The sequence below is a fragment of the Dasypus novemcinctus genome, chromosome X (assembly GCF_030445035.2).
Source record: "Dasypus novemcinctus isolate mDasNov1 chromosome X, mDasNov1.1.hap2, whole genome shotgun sequence".
NCBI lineage: Eukaryota > Metazoa > Chordata > Mammalia > Cingulata > Dasypodidae > Dasypus > Dasypus novemcinctus.
In genome coordinates, this window is record NC_080704.1 from 22,689,809 (window position 1) to 22,702,076 (window position 12,268).

At 46.1% G+C, this 12,268-nt stretch overlaps 1 protein-coding gene across 17 annotated transcripts in view; it reads right to left on the bottom strand.

Moving 5' to 3' along the window:
- The window catches only part of MAP7D2 (MAP7 domain containing 2), a 121,821-nt gene that overhangs the window by 57,974 nt on the left and 51,579 nt on the right, over window positions 1-12,268 (bottom strand). For 2 of the 17 annotated variants that reach the window (XM_071213215.1, XM_058292357.2), the window contains exon 4: window positions 12,071-12,216. The exons of the other annotated variants lie outside the window; for them this stretch is intronic. The gene's annotated coding sequence lies outside the window, so the exon portion shown is untranslated. The remainder of the gene's footprint in view (window positions 1-12,070; window positions 12,217-12,268) is intronic. 17 annotated transcript variants of the gene reach the window in all.

The window sequence follows — 12,268 nt, forward strand, 5'->3', positions numbered from 1 at the left end:
AGGAAGTTGCCTTTTTCTCTGGTTCCTAATCCTAGAGTTTAGTTTTGACTCCCCAATCGGCCTTTGTCCCATGCACTTTGCATTATATAGGTACATTTATCATCTTTTTTTTTTAACCAGGGACCCAATTTTCTCTTTGGGCCCATAAGAACAGATCAGTGGCTACAGGGTTTAGGAAAGAGGGGCAGGAGGGAAGTGGGCTATGAAAGGACAGCACGAGGTCCCGGTGGGGATGGAACTATCCTTTATCTTGACTATAGGGGATTTGAATCTCTGGACAGACAATGTGATAGCCAGGTCCTGAGCCTCAACAGACTCCAGCACCTACAATCTGATTCATTGGACTCACCACACTCAGCTAAGATGGAGTTGAAGAAGGACAACCACCACACCATGGAGCCTAGAGTGATTACAACTGAAAGTGGGAGGATTGCATCCAGCATCCATGTGGAATCTGAGCCTCCTCTTGACATAGAGGTGCAATGGACACAACCAATCCAATGTCCACATAGAAAAGGTGGCATTGGATTGGGAAAAGTGGACATGGTGGCTGATGGGTATGGGGAAAGGCAGGAAGAGATGAGAGGTGGAGGCGTCTTTGGGACATGGAGCTGCCCTGGATGGTGCTTCAGGGGCAATCACCGGACATTGTAAATCCTCACAGGGCCCACTGGATGGAATGGGGGAGAGTATGGGCCATGATGTGGACCATTGACCATGAGGTGCAGAGGTGCCCAAAGATGTACTTACCAAATGCAATGGATGTGTCTTGATGATGGGAATGAGTGTTGCTGGGGGGGGAGAGGTGGGGTGGGGGGGTGGGGTTGAATGGGACCTCATATATATATATTTTTTTTAATGTAATATTATTACAAAGTCAATAAAAAATAAAAAAAATAAAAAATAAAAAATATCTTGACTATAGCAATGTCAATATCCTGATGATGATCTTACAAGATCAATGTCTAGAGCATTGCAAACTGGGTAAAGGGTACATGGACTCTCTCTATAGGATTTCTTAGAACTGCATGGGAATCTACAATGATCTCAAAATAAAAAGTTAAAAAAACAAACAAACACCCAGATACACACACAATCTGTGGCCCAAGTGTGACGCCCTGGGAGGGACCCAAAGACAGAGTGGAAGCAGGGGCACCCCTGCCCCATTATTGAGTCAGTAACGCTTCCCAGGGCAACCGCACTGAGGTAAGCAGGCCCCACTGAAGCTGAGGCCTTTACCTGGGCAAGTCAGCCCTACAGGAAAGGTAAATAAAATAGGGATCTTTACGAGTCAAACAACTATTTTATGGTAACAGAACAGTGTAAAATCTCATACTTCACTGATTTGCTCTTACTATGAATAACTTCCCATTATCCTTGGGCTGCAGTGACGCATTTTTAAAAACTAATTTAAAAATGAATTTTATTAGTCCGAAGCACTCTCATACTAGAATATTAACGAGCTGATATGAGTCAATTATTCATGGTACTGGTAAGAACCATCATCAAAATAGTTTTCAGGGGAAGCCAGCTGTGTTTGACTTTTAAAAATTAATTGCATTAAATGAATTTTAAAATAACCTTCTCAATCAGGCTTTCATCCATGAGGCTGCAATGTCTAAAAAAAGGAAAGGGAACTAGGAACCAAAAGCACATCAAACAGGAAGTCCAAGAGAGCCCCCTCCCACCACCATTCCTTCGGGGAACTGGTCCCCACCCCCCACCGTGACCTCACAGGCACTGATTCATTCCTGCCTCTAGTGTAGCTCTTCATACAGGGGATTGTGATGGTCTTTTACCCACGTCTCCCAGACCACCTGTTCTCAACCTTGGCTACACAGTGGAATCTGCTGGGGGAGCTTTAAAGAGGACAGATGACTGGGTTTCCCTCCCCCAGATTCTCACTTATTGGTCTGGGCGTGGCCTGGGCCCCAGGTGATTTGGTGTGAGGCCAGGATTGAGGTTCTCCTACCCAAGCACATCAGAATCACCCACAGGGCTTGGGAAAACACAGGTTGCTGGGCCCTGCTCCCAGCGCCCGAGTCAGCAGGTCTGGAGTGAACCCGAGAAGTGACCTTTCTAACTTGCTACCCGAGGAGGTGGATGCCGTTGGTCCCAGGTCTGCACTTTGAGAATCGCTGTCCTAGGCCAAGGGCTCCCTTTGGCTCCTCTCTGCACATCCAGAGCCCGGCACGCTGTGGGGTCTACAGAAGGAATGAAAGAACACATACCCATCCCCCACCCCTCTCCCACTGTATTTCCTCTTGCCACAGGTGGTTACTGCCTCTGGTGCTACAGTCTGAGCTGGTTCGCTTGCCCCTTGCCCTCTGTATTAGTCAAAGGGGCGCTGATGCAAAATACCAGAAATTGGTTGGTTTTTATAAAGGGTATTTATTTGGGGTAGGAGCTTACAGATACCAGGCCATAAAGCATAAGTTACTTCCCTCACCAAAGTCTATTTTCATGTGTTAGAGCAAGATGGCTGCCGACGTCTGCGAGGGTTCAGGCTTCCTGGGTTCCTCCCGTCCAGGGTCTTGTTTCTCTCTGGGTTCAGGGTTCCTCTCTTCCTGGGGCCTGCATCTCTTCCCTCTCTGTGCTTACTTCCTGGGACTCAAGCTTAAGGCTTCAGCATCAAACTCCAACATCAAAAAACTCTCCACTCTGTCCTTTGCCATGCCTTTTATCTGTGAGTCCCCACCCACTTAATGCCCTAATGATGTGGCCCAATCAAAGCTCTAATCATAACTTAATCACGCCCAGGTACAGACTAGATTACAAACATAATCCAGTATCTATTTTTGGAATTCATAAACATATCAAACTGCTACACCCTATAAGCTCTTGTCTGATCTCCAAAGCCTAGCACCTCGTACATGGGAAGTACTCAAATATCTGCTAAATGAACCGGAAGTGTCTACTAAAACAACTACCATTTGGCAGCATCTTTTTACCCATTAACCTGCTAGAGTTTTTGGAGGGGATTAGAAGACAGGAAGGCGGCTTCCCCTACTGCTTCCCGTGGCCACACACAAACATGCTCACACACATACAGACACACACATGCATACACGTACACACTGAAGTGAAAATGGCTCTTTCCTCTATATTCCATCAATCCTCTGCCTCTTTCAGCCCTTTCCACTCCTCGCTTTGCACTGGGGTCCTTCTCTCCCCCCTTCACCATCCTTAAGTGTTTGTTTTTTTAGATTTATTTATTTCTCCCCATTTTCCCTCCTCCCCCAGTTGTCTGCTCCCTGTGTCCACTCCCTGTGTTCTTCTGTGACGCCTTCTATCCTTATCAGCGGCACCAGGAATTTGTGTTTCTTTTTGTTGCATCATCTTGCTGTGTCAGCTCTCTGTGTGTGTGGCACCATTCTTAGGCAGGCTGCACTTTCTTTCGCGCTGGGCGGCTCTCCTTACGGGGTGCACTCCTTGCGTGTGGGGCTCCCCTATGCGAGGGACACCCTGCATGGCACGGCACTCCTTGTGCACATCAGCACTGCGCATGGGCCAGCTCCACACGGGTCAAGGAGGCCCGGGGTTTGAACCACGGACCTCCCATGTGGTAGACGGACGCCCTAACCACTGGGCCAAGTCTGCTTCCCATTAAGTGTTTGTTTGAAGCACAGGAAGCTCCACCCTCCTGCAGCCCTCTCTCACTTGCCCCCTTTCCAGGGGACCTATCAAGATAAAATCTTCTTAAGGGTAGGGCTTAGGTTCCATTTGTTCTCATAGACCCCAAAGGGCCTAATACAGTACTTCATACTAAGAACCCAAAAGATGCTCTGAGCTCATGAACAGGGAACAGTAATATGTACTGAGCACCTACTGCATGCCAGGCCTTAGGGGATGTGAAGACACAAGTGTCCGTACTTCCCACAATCTTGTGACATGCTGGCTGCATGGCCTGACCACTTAAAACTTTCTAAGCCTAGGTCTCCTCATACTTAAAAAGTGGATGGAGTTGGGAAACGAACTTGGCCCAGTGGTTGGGGTGTCCGTCTACCACATGGGAGGTTCGCGGTTCAAACCCCGGGCCTCCTTGACCCGTGTGGAGCTGGCCCATGCGCAGTGCTGATGCGCGCAGGAGTGCCGTGCCACACAGGGGTGTCCCCCACGTAGGGGAGCCCCACGCGCAGGGAGTGCACCCTGTAGGGAGAGCCGCCCAGCGCGAAGGAAAGTGCAGCCTGCCCAGGAATGGCACCGCCCACACTTCCCGTGCCACTGATGACAACAGAAGCGGACAAAGAAACAAGACGCAGCAAATAGACACAGAGAACAGACAACCAGGGGAGGGGGTGGAATTAAATAAATAAATCTTAAAAAAAAAAAAAGAGCGGATGGAGTGCTCTTCTGGAGAGCACATCCTGGGGACTTGCCCCTTGGAACTCATGGCCATGCTGTAAGAATTCAAAGTCAGCAGCCACCGCGGAATTCCCAGCCAACAGCTAGCATCAACTGCCAGCTTGGGGAGGGAGCCATCTTGGCCCTCCAACCACTGCTGCCTCTGGCTGCCACCTCAGGGGAGACCTCAAGCGAGAGTCACCCAGCTACGCCTGGTCAACACACAAAACCATGAGAAACAAGATGGTGTCTTATCCATGGAGTTTTGGGATAATTTGTTAAACAGCAATAAACCCAGAAGACTAACTGACCAATCAACTAAAAGCAAACACACACCCCTCCCAGCACCGAGCAGCTTACTGGGCCCAGCCGAAGTACCACCGTAGATGGCTCTGTCCCATCTGCTCCTTGAGCTCTGGGGTCTCGGCCACTTGCCGTGCTTCTCAGTCACAATGGCTCCAGTATTGGCTAATGCAGTTCCCTCAGATACACGCCCTGGAAGCTGCTGCCGCCACTGCCCCAGACAGAGGAAATCCTGGACAGGGCACTGACTGACAAAGAAACCCCTGTGCATCCATGATAGCCAGGCTGGACCCGAGCAGGCTCAGGCTTCACCAGAGACAATCCAGAACAGCCAGGAAACACGATCAGAAGGACAAAGGCCTCAAGGCCCCATGGCATGCACCTGGACCAGTGAGGGACAGGAAGGAGACAATGGGTGAATTGCTCACCCTTCTCTCTCCCAGTGAACTTTTCCAAGTTAGAGGGATTTCACACAGTCTCCCTGGACATGCCCTGTAGGTCCAAACTCCAGCTGTGTTTGCTTGCAAGGCTGTGGTCAGCTTGCTAACTCACTTTTTACTTCCTCGCCTTGATTCCCTGGCTCATACCCCCTTTCCCTTCACTCTTATTTCCCGGGGAGGGTACCCCTCAATAAAAGGCTGGTATCTGTGAAAAAGAAGGGGAACTTGCATATGAATGTTTATAGCAGCATTATTCATAACAGCCAAAAAAGTGGAAATGTCCATCAACTACCGAATGGATAAATAAAACGCAGCACATTCATATACTGGAATATCATTCAACCACAAGAAAGAATGAAGGGGATGGGGACAGGGGGGAATTGGGAAGGACTGCCAAAAGGTAAGCGATTTCTTTTTGGGGTGATGGAACTGTTCAGGAATTAGAGTGGTGATCATTGCATGACATTGTGAATGTACTAAAAACTACTTAATTTTATACTTGTAAAGGGTGAATGTTATGTCATGTGAATTATATTTCCATTTTTAAGTTTTTTCAAACAAACCAAAAAAAAGCACCTTAAAGAGGGTCCCTAACCTCATCTGTGTCCCTCTTCCCACTCTCTGAGTTCACTAATTTTTTTCCACCCAAATATGTAGATGATATATCTGGTTATAACAAAGCATTTTTCATAGAATGCAAATGTATGTGGTTCATTTGTTTTTTTTTTTTCCAAAAGATATATATTCCTGCACAGCATCTTTGCCACACAATCCCAAGTGTTCTGTTATTACATTTTGTTAAACTAGGGAGCACAGTAAATGCTGGTAGTTGGAAGAAAAATAAGTGAACCTGCTGTTTGTTTAAAAAATAAAAAGGAGGGAGATGAAAAAATTTGCCAATAAATGATAAATGGATTGTGATAAACAGTTGTTGTGATGATTAATGAAATGGTACACGTAAAGAACTTTCCACATAATAAATGCTCGTTAAACATTAGTGGCCATTATTTATTTGGGTGGGTGGGGGATATGTGTTTGCCAAAGGGCTGCCAATGCAAAGTACCAGAAATGGGATGGCTTTTATAAAGGAGTATATTTTGGGGAAGTGGATTTGGCTCAACAGATAGAGTATCTGCCTACCACATGGAAGGTCCAGGGTTCAAACCCAGGGCCTCCTGACCCGTGTGATGAGCTGGCCCAGGCACAGTGCTTATGCGTGCAAGGAGTGCCATGCCATGCAGGCGTGTCCCCAGCGTAGGGGAGCCCCACGCACAAGGATTGCATCCTGCTACAAGAGCTGCCCAATGCGAAAAAAGTGCAGCCTGCCCAGGAGTGGCGCTGCACACACGGAGAGCTGACACAGCAAGATGAGGTAACAAAGAGAGACACAGATTCCCAGTGCCGCTGACAAGAATGCAAGCAGACACAGAAGAACACACAGTGAATGGACACAGAGAGTAGACAACTGGGGGGGGGGGGTGGACAGGGAAGAAGAGAGAAATAAAACAAATCTTTAAAAAAAAAAGGGGGGGGGGATATATTTGGGGTAAAAGTTTACAATTCCAAGGCTGTGAAAAGTTTAAACCGAGGTACCATCAGAGACGCTTTCTCACCAAAGTCAGCTACTATTGATCCCAGGGTGTTGCCATGTGGTGAAGTAAGATGGCTTCCAACCTCTGCCAAGGTCTCAGCCTTCCCTTCAGGCTTACCATCTCCTTTTGAGGTGTTCCATTGTCCCATCCTCTTGAGGTTTTGTGCCTGTAAGCTTCTCTCATGTGGCAGGATCAAACATGGTAGCTTCCTTTTCCTGTGTCTGAGTGAATCTTTCTCTGTATTTCCATTTACATCAGACCCAGCAAGGGGGTGGAGACTCACTGGCACAGCCCAATCAAAAGCCCTAAATGATCTTATCAAGTAATCTAATCAAAGGCCCCTCAACTGAATTTAATGCAATCAAAAGGTATCACACCCAGAGGAATAGATTAGTTTACAAATATTATATTTCCTTTTGGTATTCATAAAATAATTTCAAATTGCCCCAGGGGGTTATGTCAAGATTAAAGAAATGGAGACAACAAAAAGTCAGGAAGGGAAGCAGATGTGGGCTCCCCTCTACCATATAGGAGGCCCAAGGTTCAATGCCCAGGGCTCGCCCATGTGGCGAGCTGGCCCACATGGAGTGCTGGCCTCTGTGGAATGCTGGCCTGCATGGAGTGCTGGCCTGCATCAAGTACTACCTCACGCAAGAGTGCTGGCCCACGTGGAGAGCTGGCACAGCAAAATGATGCAACAAAAAGAGACACAGAGGAGAGACAAGAAGAGACGCAGCAGATCAGGAAGATAAGGTGGCGCAAGAGAATGATCACCTCTTTCCCACTCTGGAAGGTCCCAGGATCGGTTCCTCAGAGCTGCCTAATGACAATACAAAAAAAAGCAGACACGGAAGAACACAGCGAATGGACACAGAGAGCAGACAATGGAGGGAGAAGGGAGAAATAAATAAATAAAATCTTTTTTTAAAAGTCAGGTAACCCACCCAATATCACATTAAGTGGGAGTGTTTTAATTATTCCTCTGACACTTAAGCCAATGATTTTGCCTAGATTTTGTTGCTTTCCTGGGGGAAGGGCAGGAGGGTTCAGATTCTGATCAAGGAAGGACAACAAAGTGGGAATTCCAGGGAGGGGTAAGGGTGTATGCAAAATTATACTAGAAAATACCTAAAATCTCACAGACCTTGAATCCTGTCAGTGGGAGGTGAAAATCAATTGACCAGCACACCTAGAACATTTTTCACCTTTGCATGGGGGTATATGTTTTTATTCAGAAAACACATATTCCTGCCTCATTGTTTTCAACTAAAAGTTTAAAACCAATTAAAATCCTATAGGGTCACCAAGCTTTCCCTTTCCATTTCTTTCAGTGCAGTGCTAAATCTCAATTGCCAGTGTGTCCTGCCAGCCTTCACCCAAACCTTGGGATGACTGCTTTCATGCAATGCAGTGATGAAGCCCCAAAGCACTAACAGTTACAAAATATCCCTGTCTGACTATCTAACTTTTCTTCAAAATGAAATTCATATCCATTAAAGGCACTCTGAGAGCATCAATACATCAACCCATCAATAAATCAAGCCATAACGCTTAAAGTCAGGGCTTTATCATACCGGTACATGATGCACAAAAGAGAAAACCCTGAGAAGTAATTTAATGTATGGTTAGCACTGTCAAAATCCCAAACCATAGACTCTTGGGTGGAAGAGCTCTCAGAGGCCCTGTTCAGACCTCCACTTGATGCCAGCCAGAGGGATGGCATTGACCCATCCCTCTCCTCCACCAGAAAGAGAACTCTGTCCTCTCAGCTTCCTCCATTCTGCCCCTCTAACATGGTGGAGCCGTTCTCAGCCTTTTGTTATGCAGATGGAGATTATAGGCACAAGAGTTTCAGGACTGTAAAAAGGTGAAACAGTTTTAATTAATCAACCTTAGAAAAGGAGCACAGGACAAGAGAGAAGAAAGTGAAAGCAAGCTAAGGAACAAGGAAGCCAGGAGCCATGCTGGACTACTTGTGGATGGGAAGAATTCTGGCTGGGAGTCAGGTGCAAAGAAGGTCGTGAGAGACTCTTGGAAGGTACAACGGGGTGTGTGCTACTGGGAGCCAGGGAATAGGCAAAGAGCTGTGGGTTAGGAATTCTATCCTCTGACATTCTGGTAGTCTCCAGTAAAGAACTGAAATGCTTTTATCTCTTTTGACTGCTGAACTCTATCACTTTGATGATCACGTGGGGTTCTGATACTTATTTGGGGTATTTCTTTCCGATACAAATACCTAAGCAAAAACTGATTTCTGGGAAATCATAAGTTTGCAAAGAATCCTCAGTTGACATTTATTGCATTTTCTGTCTCTGACAAGAGCCAAATCGGGTAACTTCAACTTGTAATTTGTGTCTCAGGAAGATGCTCTTTCCTCAGCAGCTTAACAACTCTTGAGATTTCGGGGGTGGGGGCGAGGGGTGGGATGAGGCAGTGTCTAATCCAATGATTCTCAAATTTTAGAAACAGAAAGCTGGTCCTCACCCCCAGAGTTTCTGATTTCATGGGGTGGGGTCTGAGAGGCAGATGCTGCTGGCTGGGGGACCACACCTTTGAGAACTACCAGTCTAATCCATTTCTCTCCTGCTATAATCTTCCCAATTGGCTTAAATTCTCTCTTGGATGGTAAGAAAAGTCACTATTACCACCCAATTCATTGTTTCCAACATGCCTCTTTCAAGGGCAATGTCACTTACACTTTTTAATGAAGCAGACCTAGAACTAGCATTAAAGTTCAACTGGTACTGACTACTGGGATGAAGGTGTAGACACCCAAGTATCAGAATACACTTTAAAGGAATAAATGTGGCTTAAGTGTTTGAGCACCTGCTTCCCACATAGGAGGCCCCAGATTAGGATCCTGGTACCTCCTAAAAACAAAAAACAAGCAAACGAAAAAAATCAACTCAAAGGAGCTGATGTGGCTTAGTGGTTGAGCACTGGTTTCCCATATACGAGGTCCTGGGTTCAATCCCCAGGTCTGGTACCTCCAAAAAAAAATAATACACTTTAAAACACATATACAGGGAAGCGGATGTGGCTCAAGCAATTGGGCTCCTGTCTACCATATAGGAGGTCCAGGGCCTCCTGGCAAAGGCAAGCTGGCCTGTGTGGCAAGCTGGCCCACGTGGAGTGCTGCCCCACCCAGGAGTGCTGCCCCTCACAGGAGTGCTGTCCTATGTGGAGAGCTGGCGCAACAAGATGATGCAACAAAAAGAGACACATGATAAGAGACGCAGCAGACCAGGGAGCTGAGATGGCACAAGAGAATGATCACCTCTCTCCCACTCTGGAAAGTTCCAGGATCAGTTCCCAGAGCCACCTAATGAGAATATAAGCAGACACAGAAGAACACACAGCGAATGGACAGAGAGAGCAGACAATGGAGGGAGGGGGAAAAAACCCATTTAAAGAGTGAGTGAAGCTCAGTGGCTCAGCACCTGCTTAGCATGTACAAGGTCCTGGGTTCAATCCCTGGTACCTCCTGAAAAAAAAAGAAAACATGTATACAGATGCCAAAATGTCTTGAAAAAGAAATAAGGAGAGTACTTTGAAGATCACTTTAGGAATATACAAAAATCTCTGCCTCTGTGTTTTCTAAAAATACGCTTACTAAATTCACAGAGGTTTCTCCTAAAACAGCTAACTGAATTACATTATCCAAAGAAATGCAGGCTTAATAAGAGCATTACTAAATGACTTAAATGGTTCCTAAATTATTTCCTTAAATCACATTTTGCACAGCTAAAAGAATGGCTTAAAAAAAAAAAGTAGAATTGGGTGAAGTAGAAACAATCCAGAAGAACACAGCACTCTTTGACATCAAGGTCAAACAACGAGAATGGATATCTTTCCACCCTGAAACCTGCCACAGAATCATCTCCAGGCTGCCACAAAATTATCTGTATAGGGTTACTGGAAGAAGGCAAAACAGCAAAGTCCCGTAACAATTTCTCCAAGGCTTGTCTTCTATAAAATGGAGATAAGGGTAAATACCTATCTTACTGTGAGGATTAAATGAGAGATCATATACAATGCTTAACTGTATCCAGCACATAGTAGGAGCTCAACAAATTTAGCTATTCTCTGCTAATCTATTGTACATGTTTCTATTTGTTCCTTTCCCTCTTCCACTACTGAAGTCTTCTGCACACATGCCTGAAAACAAATAATGCTAACTTTCCTAAAGGGAATGATAAGATATAGTGTATTACAATACTGTCAGGGTAACTCCAGGGCAAGCATTTATTCCCCCCTAAAAATTATATTAGGTACAGGTGTATGTTCTCTCTCTTTTTTTTTTAAGATTTATTTATTTCTCCCCCCTCCCTCCATTGTCTGCTCTCTGTGTCCATTTACTGTGTGTTCTTCTGTGTCTGCTTATATTCTCATTAGGTGGCTCTGGGAACCAATCCTGGGACCTTCCAGAGTGGGAGAGAGGTGATCATTCTCTAGTGTCACCTCAGCTCCCTGATCTGCTGCGTCTCTTATTGTATCTCCTCTGTGTCTCTTTTTGTTTCGTCATCTTGCTGCACCAGCTCTCCACATAGGCTAGCACTCCTGCGAGGGGCAGCACTCCTGGGCAAGGCAGCACTCCATGTAGGCCAGCTCGCCACACAGGCCAGCTTGCTTTCACCAGGAGGCTCTAGGCATCGAACCCTGGACCTCCTATATGGTAGACAGGAGCCCAATTGCTCGAGCCACATTCACTTCCCTGTATGTTTTCTTGATTTCTCATCTTCTACAAGGGGAATCAGTAACCCATCATTCCTAGCTTGTTTGTTTCTGTCTACACATGTAGACACATGCCCCTACCAGTAAACTGGTAAAAGTGGGATCCTGTCCTTTAGCAGGATTATAAATAATTTCTTACTAAAGAAAGAACACGTAGATGACATTTCATAAACACTAATTAGGGAAGTAGTATATGTGATGCTATTCATTTTAATAGTAAATTGCCCTAATTATATTCATACACATGTCATCAGCAGTCCCAGGAATCCCTGTGCTAGCAACTATATCTGCCAATAAGCTCTCCAGAACCCAAAGAGAATGTGCCGAGTTATAAAATTCAGCCACGCCCAGTTTTGCAAATGGTGCACATATTCTTGGGCTAGACTGCCCTTTTCTAAAGGCACCATTTATTAAGTACATCCTTCTTGCCAGGCATTATGCTCTACAAACATTATTTAATGGTCACAATAATCCCTGGAGGTGGGCCGTACCCCCACTTTACAGATGGGGAAATAGAGACTCAAGAGAGGTTAAGAACTCTGTCCAAAGTCGTAAGTCTGTGAAGCCTGGATTCCAGCCCAGTCTGGCTGACTCCCAAGCTGATGCGCAGCAGTGCAATACTGAGAGGGAAGACTGCCTGAAGGAAAGAGCTCTGACCTAGGAGCCGAGGGACGCAGAAACTGCTGGCGATTCTTCCTAGGATGCACGGAAGAGGGTGGTAAGGAGCGGGCTCTGCCGGGGCGCAGTGACAGTGTTGACCTCTGGGGAAGCTTCGTAACCTCGCCAAGCCTCAGTTTTCTCATCTGTTAAATAGGCATCATAACAGCACTTATGCCACAGAAGAATGTGACGCTT